At 42.5% G+C, this 19,251-nt stretch overlaps 1 protein-coding gene and 1 pseudogene across 4 annotated transcripts in view; both read right to left on the bottom strand.

The window, feature by feature from the left end:
• Window positions 1–19,251, bottom strand: part of PEBP4 (phosphatidylethanolamine binding protein 4) — a 440,324-nt gene that overhangs the window by 114,229 nt on the left and 306,844 nt on the right. The gene's annotated exons all lie outside the window — the stretch shown is intronic.
• LOC133368855 (5S ribosomal RNA) lies at window positions 15,878–15,986 on the bottom strand (annotated as a pseudogene).

Consider the following 19,251-nt stretch of genomic DNA (forward strand, 5'->3'; position numbering starts at 1 on the left):
TGTTACCTTTTTAAAAGTTTAATAATTATTCAAAATAAAAGAGTAGACAAATAGAATACAGAAATACTGATATGAACATTAGAGAAAAAATATATGGCTGAATATTATCTTGAAAATTATTGGTTATCTTGAAAATTATTGTGGGACATGCTCTACCAAGAGATCCTATATTTACCCTACTATGCATCTTACAAACAGTAATAAAAACCACTGACATCTGGCTGGTTTCCAGCTTAGTGATAGCTGCAAGATTATGTATTGCCCAGAAGTGGAAAAACAAAGCCCCTCCTACTAGGAACATAGGAAGCTGCCTTATGCTGAGTCAGACCCACTGGTCCATCAACTTCCATATTGTCTACACTGACTTGCAACAGCTTTCCAGGATTTCAGACAGGGGTCTCTCCCAGTCCTACCTGGAAATGCTGGGGATTGAAACTGGGACCTTGGGCATCCAAGGCAGATGCTCTAACACAGAGCTATGGCTCTTCTCCTAACTGGCTGAAAAACTGTAGACTGTAACAGACTGGCTGGAAAAAAAGAAAAGAAATTTCACTGTTGACAAAAATTTCCAAAAAAGAGCTCTAAGCAATATTCAACATGACAAATTTATAGAAAGATTTGCATTGTTTATTAATTTATGGACTGAGAAAGTTAATGATAACATATCTGCTTTGAATTATTTTGCCTTAATTTATGTAGATAATTTGTAGACCTGTCGGGCACAGCAATCCAACTCAGGGAAAGCTGCCGTAAATTGTGCTGGAGCAAGAGAAGCCTGTGTAAAGTTCCAACTGTCATTCAAGGAGCGTCTGGATTGGCTGAACACTGGCTCAGTCAGGAACTGCACTCAGGGACCAGAAAGTAATAGTTTCTTCTCCCAAATACCCCTAATGGGGAGTAAGCCATCTCCATTGATTTCTATTGCAATTATTTTCTTAAACCGACCCTTTTGCTAGCGTAACTTTTTTCTGGATTGGGACCTGCAGCATGAGTTGGATGCAGCCTAAGTCTCCTCACCTCAGCCCCGGCCGCAAACATGCCCCTGACATGCCCCTTTTTCAGGCCTTACGCTGGCTCCACTTGTGCCGGTCTTGGCTGAGCTTGGTTGAGGGCCTTACACCGGCATAACTCAGCTGAGCCAGGACCCAGCCAGCTCAGCTGGAGATCCACCACACCCACCTCCCTTCAGCCAGGTGTAAATGTGTTGGGTCAGTGGGGGAGAAGGATAAATAGTGACTTTAAATACTGAAACAAAAGGTATGTAACTTTTTTTGTATTATATTTTTCTTTTTGTGAACTTTTTGGGTGGACATAAACTACCAAAACAAAGAAGAAAAAGAAAATTATTATTGTTCTAGAGAATTGTAAATAAAGATAATTTTCTAGAAAATGTATCCATTCGGTACCATATAACCCCTTGTAAAATTAATTGTATTGGAAAACCAATGTCCCATATCCAACCCCCATGATATACCTCTAAATTAGAGCAATGCAAATAATCTAAAACATGACTGATGTTCATTGCGCTTAGCAGGCCTTAGTTGAATACAACCCTATGATTTTAGATACAGGAATAAATTAAAGGAGCCCTCCCATAGATTAAAATTACAGAGTGAATAGCAGTTCTCCAATGACAGTACTGAATAATTTGCAAAACAGGATTATGAAATGATTAGAAAACATTCCAGGTATTTTTTCCTCCAAAGACTAGGTTACGTTCCATTCTCAGAGCTATCATTAAAGTCCAGGAAACTCTGGTTCATAGTCCTCTGTTGTAGTAAATACAGATCCTTTCCTTCCAAAACCTAAATGCTCAGGCTCTCAAATACTGCAGGCTAACTCACAGAAGAATTATATACGATTAGCTTTTTTTTCTGGTATATTTTCTCATCCAGAATATTTTTCTTTTGGGAAAACGTATATGTTGATGCATCATCAAGTGAATTGCAGAAAGTTTGTCTTTTGCATGCAGGAGCATTCTTGTCATCCTTGAGCATGCATGATGCAAGATGTGCTGACTGAAATCAGTGACTATTCTTCTGTAGGTGTTCCCAGTATCTGGGTTAATATCACAAATAGCTGATTTCAGCTTGGTTTAGGGACATCTCTCAGCCATTTGTGGCTTTTGGGGGGGATGTTGGCAACACTAGGTGGGAATGATGGGATAATGTTTGCTTTCTGTTGGTTCTTCTGATTAAGATAATTCTACTTAGATGCTCCTGTGTTCTCAAAGGCAAGAGTTTTCTCAACTGAGAATGGGAAGGCAGGAAATATCAATATGATACTGTTCACACTATGTGCCATGGCTGAAGCATGCAAACTCAAGAAGCTCAGAGTTATTGATTCTCTTTGCTCTAGCTTTCTATGAGAGAAATATCGGGTTGGAAGGGGAATCTAGTTCAGCAGGTTTATTGGCCAGTACACAAAAAAGGTGTCCCAAGAGTCTACTGAGCAATGTAAACTGTGTCCAATGGAAGATTCCAGGAAAGAGGTAGCTGCAGCAGCCTGAGGGTGAAAATACAGTTTGGAGGGGAAGAAGAAAGGTAAAAGTTTCAGGAGTTGTCAACTCACTTGCCTTTAACTGGGAAAAGTTACTCATAAAACTCATGTAACTTGGATTTTAAAAGTTTGTCTGGACTGGAAAATAGGAAGTATACATTCTGGAGAGTGGGTTACGGTGGGTGAGAGGACAACTGGAGCTAGTTTTGTTTCTGAGATGCCTGGAAATTTGAGATTAACTTTCTGCCTACAGCGAACTGCCCAGACACTTTGATCCATCTCAATTGGCTTTAATGAATGTAAATGACAGGAGATTAATCAGTTGCTTGAGAGCTGCTCCTCCTCTCTGCTGGGTATCACCACACTTCATTCAGTGTCATATTCTACTATGGTCAGACTGTTAACCTATTAACATCATAGTGCATAGGCTTAATGCTGGGATGGAAAAAGGCATACAGGGACTGAATTTCTGCTGATACGGAATGTGGTTTTATATTCCTTGCCTTTATTTGTTTGTAGGATGTTGCTCAGTTCCATGGAATCTGTTTGGCTTGGAACTCTGCAAACAGTGTCTCTTAATTTTGCAGAAAGCAGGTTTAGCAACATAATCCTGCTGGGAGGAAGGGCGGGATATAAATCACATAATAAATGAATAAATAATAAAACAATCAGTTTTCAAATGTCATAGATTTTTTGGATTTTTAAAAGGGTTGTATATAATGGCTCCCTCTAAAACTAGGAAGGTTTATACAAGTTTAGCACCTGTTAAGCAGAGCTAAAATTCATTTTTGCTCTCTTGTATTCACTTTACTTACACTTAGTTGGTTGGTATATTTTGTCTCCATTTTATTATTTCAGGGCTCTTTTAGTCTTTTCTATTTCTCATCTTACACCTCTTGCACTCACTTTTTTTTCCCCTGCATGTGATTAGGAAAAAATTCTCCACTTTTTCTATTACTTACCTCTTTAATTTGGAAATGCAATGTTAGTTACCTTTTATAGGCACCAATTCTTTTGCTGTTGCTTGTATTTCATTTTTTATTTCTGTATACAGTATTCATATTCTTGTTCTGTGAGTTTATGGGTTCTCAATTGCTAATTAAGCCTTGTATTTTTTCATCAATTTTTCATCTTTGTGCTCCCCCCCCCATTGCTTCTTATTAATGGAATTAATTTCTAGTGGGCTTTCAGCTAATTGATTCTCTTCCCTGGTTTTAAAAAAGGACCAAGAATCATCTGTTTAAGCTAGCCTATGACTAAGTTGCTATGTTTTTAATTTTGGCCTTCTCCTTTTGTTCTTCCAGTTTTTAATTATTTTGTTTTTGTTACTGTATTATGTTGCAAACTCAGGGAGGGCCTGTTTTCTTATATGTTCTGTACAATGTATAGGCTGCACGAAAGCTAAATTGGAATAGAGGCTCAGAAAAGAGCACTTGCCACCTGAATGCAGGCATGGAAGGAGATGCGGACTGACAGATTGTGTGCCAGGGTGAAGCAGGGGTACCTTCACTCTGCAGCTCCCTCAAATTGCTTCCCCCCAAAAAGCCCTCCTTGAAAAATTACGAAAAAGAGGATGGTTTTTGCAGGGGGAGAAAAGGACTGTAAAAAGCACACATTCTGTTTTTTGGCTTAGCCCAAAGAATTCAAATAATTGATACATTGAATTTCATTTCATTTATTGCTAGATTTATTCTTTGCTTTTTGATGTGAGCCCCCAAAGCGGTTAACAACTTTAATAAAATACAATACACTCAATTATATAACATGAATATTCTAAAATGAAATTCCAATTGATCCAGAAACAAGTGTGTGATAGTGTCTTTGCCTGATTCCCTCTACTTCCAGAGGGAATCTGGAGGCAATCAGTCTTACATGGGTGTTGTGCTGAAAGAGGGTCAGTCCAGCTGCTTCAAGAGTAGGTATGGGATGAGATTGTCACTCACCCACTTTCTCTCCTGGCTATCGCTCATGTGACTACTGGCTGATCCCACACCTGCAAAGTCCTGAGGTATACATCTTGCAGCTTTGTAAGATTTTACTTTCTCCATGTCAAATATTCAAAATATATGGAGCAACTTGGAATGTATGAAACAGTATATATTGTTATCCTAGTCTATCTATTGGATATTGAAAATGATTGGATTTGAACATGATTTAATATATATAAATGTTCTAACTGGCTTTATATGTGTAATGATTTAAAATTGTTTTTATAGATGTAATTGTATTTATAAAATACTGTATATTGTATTCTATCAGTACTGACTTACCCTGTATCCAAATACCAAATAAACTGAATATGAAAAACCTTTCCAGTATTGTCTCACTTTTTCAAAACCCCACCAAAGATGGGGGGAAATCTTCCTGCCATTTCTAACGTTGAAAATATATCAGGCAACTGTGTAATACCCAAAGATAAGAGAAAGCTAATTTTAGTAGTACAGTGTAATAAAGTATAGGTAAACAGACATATTTTATCATTTACATTTATTTTAATTTATCATAATAAAAAGTGCCCTGTCTTAATTTGGCTTGAGGCTCCCAAGGGAGACTAGTCTGAAACAGTAACACATTCTTCTGCACTGGAAGGTCAGAGTCATATAGGACAGGGCAGGGTCAATACAGCCTATGCAAGATTATTATTATTATTAGTAGTAGTAGTAGTAGCAGCAGCAGCAGCAGCAGCAGCAGCAGCATATATTGCTTAGTGCCAAAATAGGCTTCTAAGTGGTTTACAAGTATAAAAACAATTAAACAAGCACTAAAATATAAACATCCATAATTAAAAAGCATTTATCAGGATTTAACACCCCCTCCTCATTAGCTGGTGACTGGGGGTTAAATCCTGCTGCTTTGGCTTTACATGTCAGTGGGAACTGGTGGGTACAGCCAATGCAGAATAGAAACTTGTTACCCCACCCATTAGCTGATGCCATCCATCCATCCGGGTGACATTAGCTGATTGACAGAGGGGCATGGTTTAGGGCAAATGGACCCGCAGGCCAAATTGGATCCCCTAGTGGCCAAGATAGGCCCATAGGCTGGAGGCTCCTCACCCCTCTAGTGGGTCCTGTTTTTGTGGGTTCTACATATCTGTTGTGAGTCTGGTGCCCTGGCAGAGCCTATTGTCTCAACTGGTGTTTCAGGGCCACAAATGAGTCACATTAGTGACACTCCCACAATTTTTTCTTTGACAGAAAAGGAGGAAGTCAGAGAGAGGCAGGTGACTCAAAGTGAAAGAAAACAGAGTTGTGTACAAGGGAAATTCAGCAGCTTCACCTCCCCCCCGACCTGTCAGTCAATGACAAGCTTCACCTGCCAACTTTCCCTCTCCTATGCAACCATAAAGATAGGAAAAGATAAATGTGGCAATCCAATTGTCTGGAGACAGCACATTCTGGTTCCTTCTGATGCTGTTCTTTCCTCCCCCACCCCCCACCCCCAGGTAGGAGAGCTGCCTATAGAAAACAATGGAGAAATTAGGATTTTAATATACCTATGACTGTTCAGAAGTGTGCCCATCCAAAAGCAAAAGGTAACAACAACGATCTTTCTATCTTAGGTTTTATTTTGTGTGAAAAGTGTATTTTTAAAAATATTTTTAAACATTTAAAAAATTGCCTTGTTAATGCCAACATAGTTTTGTGTGAGAGAACAGTAGTGTAGTGGCAAATTCAGAAGTGCAGGGCCCCTTTGTAATAGTCAGCCATGCCCCTTTCTAAGATTATACAACTTTCTAAGATTAATCTGATCAGCCTTGAATACTGTTTTCTGTTTTCTCTGTCACTGACACCACATGACTGCCCTTTCTCAATGTCAGAAATATTGCTTGAATTACTGAATTCAGTGACAACATGTTTATCTCCTGCTGTTACCAAACTGCTTGATGATGTAGATTGGATGCTATCATCAGGATTCACTGTCTCTTCTTCTGCAGAATCTCTCTACAGTTCTCTACACAACTTGGCTTTTTGAAGTAGGAACTAGTAGGAACTCTTTTAACTCAGATTGCTCCAATCAGCAGGAAACAACAAGGAAGCAAGTTAGAAGACGCTTCTCAGTGGCTAATACACTCTCCTTTCATGCTGACTGGCTCATAGGATGCTGGAGACATAGGGACCCTGCTGGGACCCAAAAAGTAAGGGGTCTAAGACCCCCTGAGACCCTGAACGACTACACCATTGTGTGTGAGAGAGATTGTGGCTGAGGAGTTGTAGTTTACAACATCCCTGCAATGAAGTCTAGTATAAATACTGCGATGAGAAAGCGGGGCTGAGAAGTGAGAGATGGCCAAGTTTGCTGATGATATTAAATTGTTCAGGTTTGTTAAAACAAAAAGGGATTGCGAAGAGCTCCAAAAGGAAAGAGTGAATGGGTATAAAATGGCAAGTGCAATTTATTGTAAACAAGTGTAAAGTTATGCATATTGGAGCAAAAAAACAATGTCACATATACACTCATGGGGTCTGAACCAGCAGTGACTGATCAGGAATAAGACCTTGGAGTTGTAGTAGATAGCTCAGTGAAGATGTCGACCTAGTTTGTGGTGGCTATGAAAAAGGCAAATTCCATGCTAGGGATCATTAGAAAAGATATTGAAAACAAAACTGCCAATATCATAATGCCGTTATATAAATCTATGGTGTGGCCGCATTTGGAATAGCGTATACAGTTCTGGTTGGCTCACCTTAAAAAGGATATTGTAGCACTGTAAAAGCTTCAGAAAGGGGCAACCAAAATAATCAAGGGGATGGAACAGTTCCCCTATGAGGAAAGATTGCAGCATTTGGGTTTTTTTAGTTTAGTGAGAAGGCAATAGAAGTGTATAAAATTACGCACAGGATGGAGAAAGTGGATAGAGAAAAGTTTTTCCCCTCTCATAACACTAGAACTATGTATATCCAATAAAGCTGAATGTTGAAAGATTCAGGATGGGCAAAAGAAAGTACTTCACACAGTACACATTTGAATTACGGATTTCCCTCTCACAAGAGGCAGTGATGGACACCAACATGGATGGATTTAAAAGAGGATTAGACAAATTCATGGAGGTAAAGACTATCAATGGCTACTAGCCATGATGGCTAATCTGTGCCTCCATAGTTGGGGGCAATATGCTTCCAAATACCAGTTGCTGGAAACTGCAGGGCAGGGGAGAGTGCTCTTTGCACTCAGGTCCTGCTTGCAAGTTTCCCATGGGCAACTAGTTGGCCACTGTAAGAACAGGATGCTGGACTAGATGGGCCATTGGCCTGATTCAGCAGGCTACTCTTATGTTCTTATGGCTGGGGGTTGGTTTGAATTTCCAGCCAAAAATCGCCCATACAAAATACTCCTCAATCAATCAACTTAAATTGCCTTCAAGAGCCAGTCCTGTAGAAGCTTTGTGCTTCACTGACTTACATCTAGACATGTTGTGCTTTTAAATATTTAAAAATGTAAAACCATGTTTATACACAAAATAAGACCTGAGTTAAGAACATAAACAAATGTATTTGTAGCTACCTATCTGTGTGTGTATATGTGTGTGTGTGTGTGTGTAGGCAGGAGAAAGCTTTCTATCACAGCTATGCTCAAATAGATTTCCTGTTTTCTATGAGATACACTGTCTCTATAGAATCATAGAATCATAGAGTTGGAAAGGGCCTTGTAGGCCATCGAGTCCAACCCCCTGCTCACAGCAGGAAGTCCACAGCTAGAGCATCTCCCGCAGATAGCTGTCCAGCCTCTGCTTGAAGACATCCAGCGAAGGGGATCCCACCACCTCCCTAGGCAGTCGGTTCCATTGCCGAACTGCCCTTACTGTCAAGAAGTTCCTTCTAATGTCCAATCTGAAGTAAGTGTAGCTACTCCCCATCTAGTACGATACAGAAGCCCTGGCCTCTTAAAGAGGAGATAACAAAAGTAGAAGTTATCAGATTCAGATTAAAGGTGTAAAATTTGAAGACACTCAGCTCTTTCCCTCCTTCTTGGTATTAAATGTTTGGGTTTTTAACAGCCAAACAAGATAATCTTCACGTGCTGTGGAGGAAGGTTATAAGGGTAGGCCTCAGGCTAAAGCATTGGGCATATTCCTGTGGACCATTCGGAGCTTCAGGCTCATCCCACCAAATTTTTTTTTAACTGCTACTAGTATTTCCCCTTCACAAATTACAATCTGTGTATATGCATGAAGACAAGTGCTATTTATGGGATTAAACTAAGCTTTTCCTGTTCCTGTATTTTATTTATGATCCCATCTCCAGCCCCATCCTTCCAACCTGAGGTTGAATGAGCAAGGAGTAAAATCAAAGATACCTGGAGAAACCCCTCACAATCCCATCTGAGTTTTGCCATGAAATTAGGGCCCTTTTTGTTACAGAAACTATGTTCAATATGATTGTCAACTTGTTTGTCATGTTTGTCATGTTGAGGCAGAGAAATTATGCTTTGAGCATAATTGTGGGAAAGTGGCATACACAGTTAAACTGAAGTTAATCTCCAAATACTCCCAGTTTTACTCTTATGATTTGTGTTAATGTCCACTTAAGGCTACAATTATATGCATACTTTTTAAGGAATAAATTCTGCTGGATGCAATGAGAGTTACTTCTGGGTAAAAATGCATAGGATTGCACTTGTAACAGTTCTAAATCCAAGCAATTGTTTCCTATAATTGGCCTTCAGTGGTAGTTGCTTAAGTACACTAGTAATTCATTTATATATGTAGAGTACTGGGATCCCATAGGCACTTTACACATCATGGAACTGTAGCTGCTGATGACCCTGTGAAATAGGGAAGGATTCTTTCCTTACTGAGGCAGAACTGAGACTGACCCAAGGTATGCATTAACATAACAAGGGCAAATGAATAAATAGAGCAATCAAGGACCAACCAACCTCAGATGGACAGAGCCAAAACTGACATGACATCAATAATGTAATGTATTTAAAGTAAATAGTGGCTGTGGAGGGGGCACTATTGGGTCCAGACTGGGCTGTGACATGGGAGAGAGGGCTTTAACCATTTGCCCCCACTATGGTTTTGTTCTGGATCACCACCCCTCCAGATGTTATTTGCCCTTGGAAGGAAGCCTCCATTAGTGACACAAATTGTCAGAAAGGGTAAGTCAAAGGATGCAAGTCAGGGGAAAAGTAATCCAGCTGTTTTTACACATACCTAAAGAGTCTTAATGTACACAAGATGTCACATGTGGGGTTAGTGGCTAGTGTAGCAAACAGGCATGTGAAGGCCTGTCTCTTAAATATATGTGTGTAGAGGTTGCTGGAGTCAATCTGGCATGCAGTGAGACCTGCACAAGTTAATGTAGTTCTGCCAGCTGCAGATGTACACTGCATGCAAGGCAATCAGCCCAGAACAGAGCATGAGCCTCTGGTCTTCAGTTGACTGACAGTCTGCCATCTTATCCAAGGCCATCTCTCAGCCAGCCTAGCAACCGAGGTGATGCAGCACCCTAGACAGCTTGATCAAGGCACACAAGACAAGGTTTTGAGGGTAGGCGGCTCACGTGTTCAGCAGATAGGCCAGTTGCCGATAGGCCAGTTGCCTGTTCTGTCCTTCTAAAGGAGCAGGTATATACTTTGGGGGTACTCCTGCATACTTCTTTATTATTAGAGGCCCAAGTGACCTCTGTGGCTAGGAGTGCCTTTTACCCAGGGCCGGTGCCAGAGGGCGGCCAGGTTGGGTCCTGGCTGAGGGCTGCTCCCAACCCTGCCACAAATCGAGGAGAGGGAGCTCCCAGGCACCCCCCCTACAGACAGTGTGGGCTTCAATAAGCCCGCACACACACACACCACCTACCTCTTCCATTGCTGTGTATGTCTGTGCACTGAGCGTGCATGCCTACCATCAACTAAAATGGTGGCAGAGGCTTTCCTAAGGGGCTGACGTCCATTCAGCCATCTTGGTTGATAGTAGGCTTGTGTGTGCGGAGTGCACAACATTCAGAGCAACAGGAGAGGTACAGGAATGCAGAAAAGCACTGCGGTGCCCAGGACAGGCTGGTGCCCAAGGGCCCAGTCATGCCTGGTACCGGCCCTGCTTTTACCAGCTTCATCTGGTACGTTAGCCATGGTCATATCTGCACTGGGATAACCTGGACATTAAAGTCCATACAGTGGTAATCTTGAGACTGGATTACTCTAATGCACTCTATGTGAGGCTGCCTTTGAGCGTGGTCTGTAAGCTCCAACCAGTGCAGAATGCATTGGAACGACTGCTGATGGGGACTGCCAGCCAACAGCATGTAACATATCTGCTAAAACATCTGCTCTTGCTGCCCATATGCTACCAGGCTAGGTTCAAGGCTCTTGTGTCAAACAACTTGGTCCAGATACCTTAGAGACCGCCTGAGCTCAGCCACTAAGATAATCTGGAGCAGCACTATTAGTTGCCCCCTGTGTTACAAACTACAAACTAGCTTCAATCAGAAGTCAGGCATTTAGTGTTGCCAGTCCCATGTTGTGGAACACTCTTCCAGCAGAGATTCAGCAGACATCCTCTCTTTTGATTTTCAGGCTTCTCTTGAAGACCTTTTTATGTTGACTTGCCTATGCAGCTGTTTAAACATTCATGCTTAGCCAGATATTTTAATGATAATTTCTATTGTTTTATGGTGATTTAAGTTTTATTATACTGTTGTACGCTGCCCTGATATTTTTTAATGAGTTGGTGGTAAATAAATAAAACAGCCTGCTGGACAGTTTAATGAGGTAACATTTCTTCATAAAGCAAAGAACATGCACAGGAGTTCTTTACCCTTTTTTCCCCCTGAGAGGAGGAATGCTTCCTCTCTGTCCTGCCCAGAGTCTGAGACATGAGATGGAGGCGAGGTATGGTTTAATTCTTGTTTTATTAGTGTGATGGTTACATCCAAAGCAGTGCACTTCATAAACCTGTCTACTCTGACTCACTATCTTCCTCAACTGGTCTACCTAAACAGTCTCTGCAGCATGTGGGGAGAGTTGACTCAGCACTAGAGTCTGGGTGGGCACCTGCTTAAGTAGGGAGGGTCTTCACCGGTAAACGATGGTTCCACCCTCTGAAAGTTCCTCTTCTTGCACCTTCTCACTCGGGGTGAGGGAGGGTAAGCCTCCGACGGCCCATCCGACAGTAGGGCTTTGCTAGGTGACAGCGTGACCTCAGGGAGTGGGAAGCTGGTTGGCAGGCAAGCGTTTGAAGTGCCAGGTGGGGATTCCTGAGTGGGTGGGGTTGGCATGTGCAAAGGGTCGCTTGCCAATGGCTCAGGTGAGGAACCTGCAGATGGGGCGGGATCTGCCTCAATGGGGGGGCTGGCCGAGAAAGTCTGCGGACTGGCAGAGCCCCCCCTCCTTCAATGCCCCCAGGGACCTCATCCTCATCTGACTCCTCTCCCTGATCTAACTCCCCTTGCGCCTCAGGCGCAACATTATCTCCCCTCCATGCACCATCTCCCCCCACCCCCTGGGTTTGGGCTTGTCCAGAAAGGCACCATGGAACTTTCTCACCAAATCCGGAGCATGGACTTTGTCAGCTGATTCCCACAAACCCCTGATCTGATTGTACCCCTTCCAATGGATCAAGTACTGAAGCCGCCCTCGGCACTTCCACGAGTCCAAAATCTGCTCCACTTCATATTCCTCTTGTCCATTCACTGCTATGGGGGGCGGAGACACCTCTGGCATCCTGTGGGGATCAGGACGATTTTCCAGGGTAAGCCGGGAGCAATGAAACACTGGATGTATCTTGAAGGAAGCAGGCAGCGTCAGATGAAAAGCCACTGGATTGATCTGAGCCTCAACTTCAAAGGGGCCCACCTTTCGGTCTTCCAGTTTATGGCAGCGTGCCCACGTAGGCAGATAACGCGTGGACAGCCACACCCACACGGATTATGGGCCCCTCCTGTCGATGTTGATCTGTAACTCTTTTATAGCCCACCTTCGCCCTCTCTAACTATTCCTTCAACAACTGCTGTATCTCCTGGAACTCTTGCACAAAGTTCTCAGCTGCTGGAACAGCAGGGCTGACATGTGGGGCAGCAAAAGCTCGAAGGTGGTATCCCAGGTTGGCAAAGAATGGGGTCTGTTGGGTGGTAGCGTGCACTGCATTGTTGTAAGCAAATTCTTCTAAGGGCAAAAAGGACACCCAGTTGTCTTGCTGGTAGTTGACATAGCAACGGAGATATTGCTCTAACAAGGCATTCACTCTCTCAGTCTGACCATCCATTTGTGGGTGATGAGACGACGTCAGTCTCAGCTCACTCTGCAGGAATTGCCACAAAGTGCGCCAAAACCAAGCCGTAAATTGCGGGCCTCAGTCCTAAACTAAACTGTCTGGGAGACCATGCAAACAGTAAATATGCTGCACATATAGTTGAGCCATCTCTCGTGCATTTGGGAGTCCCAAGCACGGAATGAACTGAGCCATTTTAGTCAAAGCATCCACCAACAACAACACTGTTGTCTTCCCCTGAGAAGAGGGGAGGTCAGTGATGAAGTCCATAGTTACCATCTGCCAAGGACCCTGGGGTGTAGGGAGTGGCTCTAAGAGTCCTGCTGGCTGCCCCGTGACATGTTAGGCTCTGGCACAAGTGGGGCAGGACTGGACATAGCATTCCACCTCCCGCTTCATCCGGGGCCACCAAAACTCCCTGGCGACTGATTGCAAGGTTTTAAAGACTCCAAAGTGCCCAGCAGTGAGGGAGTCATGACACTGATGCAGGACCTTGGCTCTCATGTCCACAGGGGGCATGTACATAGCATCATAATGATACAGCACCCCCCTTCAGCGTGAAGCCCTCTGCACTCCCAGGCCTCTAATTCTGAACGCTTCTCCTTGACAAACTGATCTCATTCTTGGACCGAATGCCGTTCCTCCACCCAGGAGTCCTGGCACACCCCTGCCACCATCTTCTTGAGGGGTATAATCAGTTGCAGCGGTCTTGGGGTCGGGTTCCCAGGTATTCTGGTTTGTGGGACAGAGCGCCTGCCTGCTTATTCTGCGCCTGGGGAATGTAATGGATTTTGAAGTGGAAGCGATTGAAAAATTGAGCCCAGTGCACCTTCTCTGGTTAAGCTTATGGGCAGTGTGGAGGTTCTCCAGGTTCCGATGATCAGTGCGCACCTCTATCTTGTGCTGCGCTCCTTCCAAAAGATGTTGCCAACTTTCAAAAGCATCCTGAATGGCCAGCAACTCTTTTCCCCACACGGTATAGTTTTGCTATGAACTTGTCAACTTCTGTGAGAAGTATGCACATGGCCTCAGACCCCCCCTCTCTGTGGTGGTTGTAAAAGCACCGCTCCGATGGCCACATCTGATGCATCCATCTCCAACACAAAGGGGCGTGCAGGATTCGCATGTTGCAGTATGGGTTCAGAGGCGAACCAAACCTTCAGCTCTTCCAAGTCTCCTTGCGCGATGTCAGTCCAGTGAAAGGGATCCGAGCCCTTCAGGCAGTCTGTGAGGGGTGCAGTCTTTCAGAGTAATTACTGATGAACCGATGATGGTAGTTGGCAAACCCCAGGAAGCACTGAAGATCCTTCTTTGTTTTGGGAGGCTGCCACATGAGAATGCAGTGGACCTTGCCTAGGTCCATCTCCACTCTCGTGGGAGAAATGCAGTACCCCAAAAAGTCCAATGTGGTTAAGTCAAAGCCGCGCTTTTCCAGCTTGGCGTAGAGATGATGTTCCCTTAGACGTCATAACACTGCCTGCACATGTTCATCATGTTCAGCTGAATAGTCCGAGTAGATGAGGATATAATTCAAATACACGATCATGAACCGGTCCAAATAATCCCTAAATATGTCATTCATGAAGCTCTGGAAGACCCCGGAGCTATTGGATAGTCCAAACAGCATGACTAAGTACTCAAACTGTCCATATCGTGTCTTGAACGCTGTGTTCCACTCATTCCCCTCATTAATTCGTACCAGACTGTAAGCTCCCATCAAATCCATCTTGGTATAAATCTTGGCCAACCGCAGTCGCTTCAGCATCTCCATGATGAGCGGCAGGGGGTAGCTGTTGGAAATGGTGATCTTGTTCAACTCTCGGTAGTCATTACACGGGCGTAACTCCCCATTCTTCTTAAAGAACACCAAAGGGGCTCCGACCAGAGACTGGGACGGTCGAATGAAGCCTCTCTTAAGGTTAGTTTCCAGGAATTCCCTTAGTGCCGCCAACTCCGGTTCCGACAAGGAGTAGATCCATCCTGAAGGGATGTGCGCCCCTGGCATCAGATTTATGGCACAGTCATATGGTCGGGGGGGGAGCAACTGATTGGTTTCTTTTTTGTCAAACACATCCCGGTACTCCTCATACTTGTCCAGCAGGACGACTCCCTCCTGCAGTGCGACTCCAGCCACAACATCGGGGGAGGCTTTTTCCACAGTTGGCAGTGCTGATGGCAATCCCGAGGTAAACACCACTACTGCTTCGTCCCAGAAAATTGTGGGGTTGTGCTGAACCAACCAGGGCATTCCCAACACCACTGGGAAGCAGGGCAGAGATGCCAAGTAGAATGACAGTCTCCACATGTCCCAGAATTTCCATTGCTAGCATCTACGTTGCCCTGGTGGTAACAGTTCCTGACATTATGGAGATATAAATAAAGGGTTGTAGTCAATTAAATCAAAGTAAACCCACTGAACTTAATGAACCTAAGTTAGACATGTCTATGAACTTCAGTGGGTCTACTCTGAGTAGGACTATTCTTGGGATAGCCCTGTAGAAGTGGCAGGGGCACATGGAGCAGGATATGAGCCTGTGGGACTTGGTTGGGGCTGGAAATGCACGTGAGAGAAGGTGGTCCTTCAGGCGGATAAGTGTCTGCAGTCAGAGAAACTGCAAAACATTGCTGTGGACCAGAATTTCATTTGGTCTGTATTTTTAAGCGAACTGACCTAATTCACACCTTCCAAACAAATACATGGATCAGAATGTAATTATTATTCAGATTTTGCAATTTTTCTGAATTTTGTGATACACTTCTCAGCTCAAAAACGTACCAGTGTGCATTAAAATGTGCTACTAGCCATAATGACTATGTTCTGACCCCAAGGTCAGAAGCAGTGTGCTTCTGAATACCAGATGCTGGAGACTGCAGGAGGGGAGAGTGCTCTTCTGCTCAGGCCCTGCTAGTGGGCTTCCCATGGGCATTTGTTTGGCCACGGTGAGAACAGGATGCTGAACTAGATGGGCCACTGGTCTGATCCATCAGGCTCTTCCAATGTTCTTAAGAAATGCATACACCAAGATAAAATATGTATTTAAATATGATTTTGTAATTAAATACATTGTTATTATATGCCTTCAAGTCGATTATGAATTTTTTTTTATATATTCATAGGGTTTTCATGGTAAAAGGTATTCAGAGGTGGTTTACTATTGCCTTCCTCTAAGCCTAAGGCACCTGGTATTCTCAGGCAGTCTCCCATCCAAGTACTAACCAGGCCTGACCCTGCATAGCTTCCGAAATCAGGTGTATTCAGGGTAGTATTGCTGTAAGCGTTAAATACATAGTTAAATAAAAAAAATCATATGGACTTTTTATGCAGATTAATGAGTATATGGAATGGAACAGGCTTTTGAACAGAAATGGCCTAAAAATAGATTGGCCCCTCCATCCATCCCTACTGTCATACCATGTGTTGGCTGTTCCTTAGTCTCCCTTTTGCATGCCAGGTGATCAACAAATTTTGTGGTGCCCACTAATGTTTAATGGCGCTTATGTGCACAGTAAAACTAATAATCATAGCCTGCATTTATACAGCACCTTTAATTCTGCAAGATACCAAGGTGATATATTACCCAGGCATATCACAACTATCAAGCTAATTTAGTGTTGCTCAGAACACTTGGTTTGTCGAGTCTTGTGCAAATATTAATGAATCATTTCCTGAGGCATCCTTAACCAATGAGAATTGCTATGTCACCAGAAGAGCATACACAAAACTACACCATTCCAGTCTAGCTTAATTCACAAAACCACACTCTTCCAATCCGCAATAAATTATCACTCAGCAGAAATTATCATTCACCAGATCTGTTCTTTTAACCAAAAACCATGAATTAGAATCACCATTCTGCACAAGAAAGAGACTGAAAAAATATTTTAAAAGCCAGTCTTCTTTCATTCTTTAATCACTTGGATCATGTTGATAAAACAGAGCTTAAAGAATGCTAAGGGATAAATAACATTCATTAGGGATCTTGCAAATATAGCCGCCTCTTCAGTGTAATAGGGCAGCTAATTAGCACCCACTGCAATTGCTGAGGGGTTTGATAATAAAGAATGCTGCATCATTGTTCTGTGTATATGTGGTAGATTATGTCACTACTGTGTTGGAATGTGTCCCTCGACCTTGCATGGCAAGCTTGCATGGGAAGTCTTTAAGTACGATTGAGGAAGGAAATCAAGGGTGAATCTACATGACCACTTTTCGTGCTGTGAAGCCAACATGAACATATGCTGGGCATTAAGATCAGCTTCTGAGGCTCTGTTCTGGATCCTGCCACATTCAGAGATGAGGTGTGTTGTGCCAGGAGATGGGCCTTTTCTGTCATGTTAACCCATCTCTGGAATTCTCTACCCTAAGACATTTATTTTGCACCATCCTTATTTTAGTTTTGGTGCCAGGTGAAAACATTTTTTATTTGTCCAGATCTTTTTAACGTTTCTGTTAAGGTTTAAGGTGGGCATTTTATCCTGTTTTATTGCTTGACTATGTCTTGTTTAATTGTAATGTTTATGATTCATTGTTTTTAAATTGTGATTTTATTAATTTATTGTAAGCCACATTGCTTGTAAGAGCATTGCTGAAGAACAGCCTGTAAACTTTCTAAACAAATAAACAAACGTAAGATATCCTTCCTAGTGGATTTTACATCTTGTATGGTGCACTGTAGTGGACAAATCTCATCATTCATGTACCTGCAAGCCATTATTTTAGCCTCATCTGTTCCCTAGTCTGTAATATGGGGATAAAACCTACCCTTTAAGATGGGTTGTTAGGATTACTGAGATCTTGTACCACTTGAGAAAATGAAAAAACTGAACATATTGAGAAAACTGAACATATTGACTTTACCTCATTAAAAAAGGTTAGGTAAATTGGCCCTAAATCTGTTCCCAAAATCAGCTTGCTATCAACACTTTTTCCAGAAAAGAGCAGTTATCTTCCATTTAGGTACATCATTTAACTTTCTTAGTGTAGGTATCACAGCCTATTGTTGCTGGACTATTGGCTAGCACTGAACCTAAAGCTTTAAGACATTCTCCTCTTTTTCTAGGGTCTTTTCTGGCTTGATTGCTTTTTCAGTTACAGTAACTGTGCCTCCTTAATAGAGATCTCCCTTTCCTTTACATTGTCTTAAATAGAAGAAAACACCACAAGAAAACACCATAAAATATATTAAAAATATTGCAAACTGTCATTTTTTTCCCTGATGCACCTTGTTGCCCGTCCTCATGGACATGCTGTAGGTTATAACTCAATCAAATAAACCTAAATCTATTCTCAATTGGCTGTTTATCCCATTTTACAATCTAAGGCACCATGCACACCATATTGTGTACTAAATAATCCAAAGAAGCTGTAGTTGCAGCATATTATTATTTATTACATTTGAATACTGCCCCATAGCCGAAGCTCTCTGGGCGGTTTACAACAATTAAAAACATTAAAAAAACAAATATACAAATATACAAATTTAAAAACACTTTTTAAAAAGACAATTAAAAACACATGCATATGAAAGCCACTTTACACCTTTCAGTAAAATATCTGTAAAACAGTGTAGCAATAGAAGATTGTAATAAAGAGTGTTATACAAAATGCGGCGGCTCGACTACTTACGAATAGTCGCCACCGGGATCACATCACACCAGTGTTGTTCGATCTACACTGGCTTCCAGTTGTTTTCCGGGCCCAATTCAAGGTGTTGGTATTAACCTTTAAATCCCTATACGGTCTCGGCCCAGTTTATCTTATGGAGCGCCTTCAACGCCACCAATTATGCCGCCCGACAAGATCAGCCACTCAAGGCCTTCTCTCAATCCTGCCGACAAAAACAGCTAGATTGGCGGGTACAAGAGACAGGGCATTCTCAGTGGTGGCCCCCACTCTCTGGAACTCCCTCCCACAAGATCTCCGGCACGCCTCTTCCCTAAATGTATTCTGTAAAGCCTTAAAGACCTGGCTCTTTCAACAGGCCTTTGGGATCTCCGGGGAGGGTTAATTACTGTGACTGAAATGCCTCCTACCCTGTTTTAATATTGTTGCTGCTGTATTATTCTCATACTGTTTTTTATTGTATTATTGTATTTTATCTCATTGTGTTTTAACTGTTTTGTACGTCGCCTAGAGTGGCCTTTGGCCAGATAGGCGACACAGAAATTAAATTTATTTATTTATTTATTTATATTCTGAAGATGTACCATCTAGAATGTATATCGTTCCCTCTAATGGTGAACTCAGGTGGTTGAATGCCTTCCAGTCTGAATGCAAAATGGGTCCACCCAAAAATAATTTAATGGTTATTGCAAACTAATAGGGCTCCCTTGACATGCAGAAGTATACGCAATTGTCAATCAAATGAAAAAGTGATTTTTTAAAAAAACACAGAAACAGCCCAATGAGCTCCCAGGTCTTGCAGAATACTGAGGGCACAGAGCAGCCCATAGGGAAAAAAGGCATAATTTTAGTGTAGTTGTTTATGGACATCTATCTGTCTATCTATCTATCTATCTATCTATCTATCTATCTATCTATC

Source organism: Rhineura floridana, chromosome 12, assembly GCF_030035675.1.
Source record: "Rhineura floridana isolate rRhiFlo1 chromosome 12, rRhiFlo1.hap2, whole genome shotgun sequence".
Taxonomy (NCBI): Eukaryota; Metazoa; Chordata; class Lepidosauria; order Squamata; family Rhineuridae; genus Rhineura; species Rhineura floridana.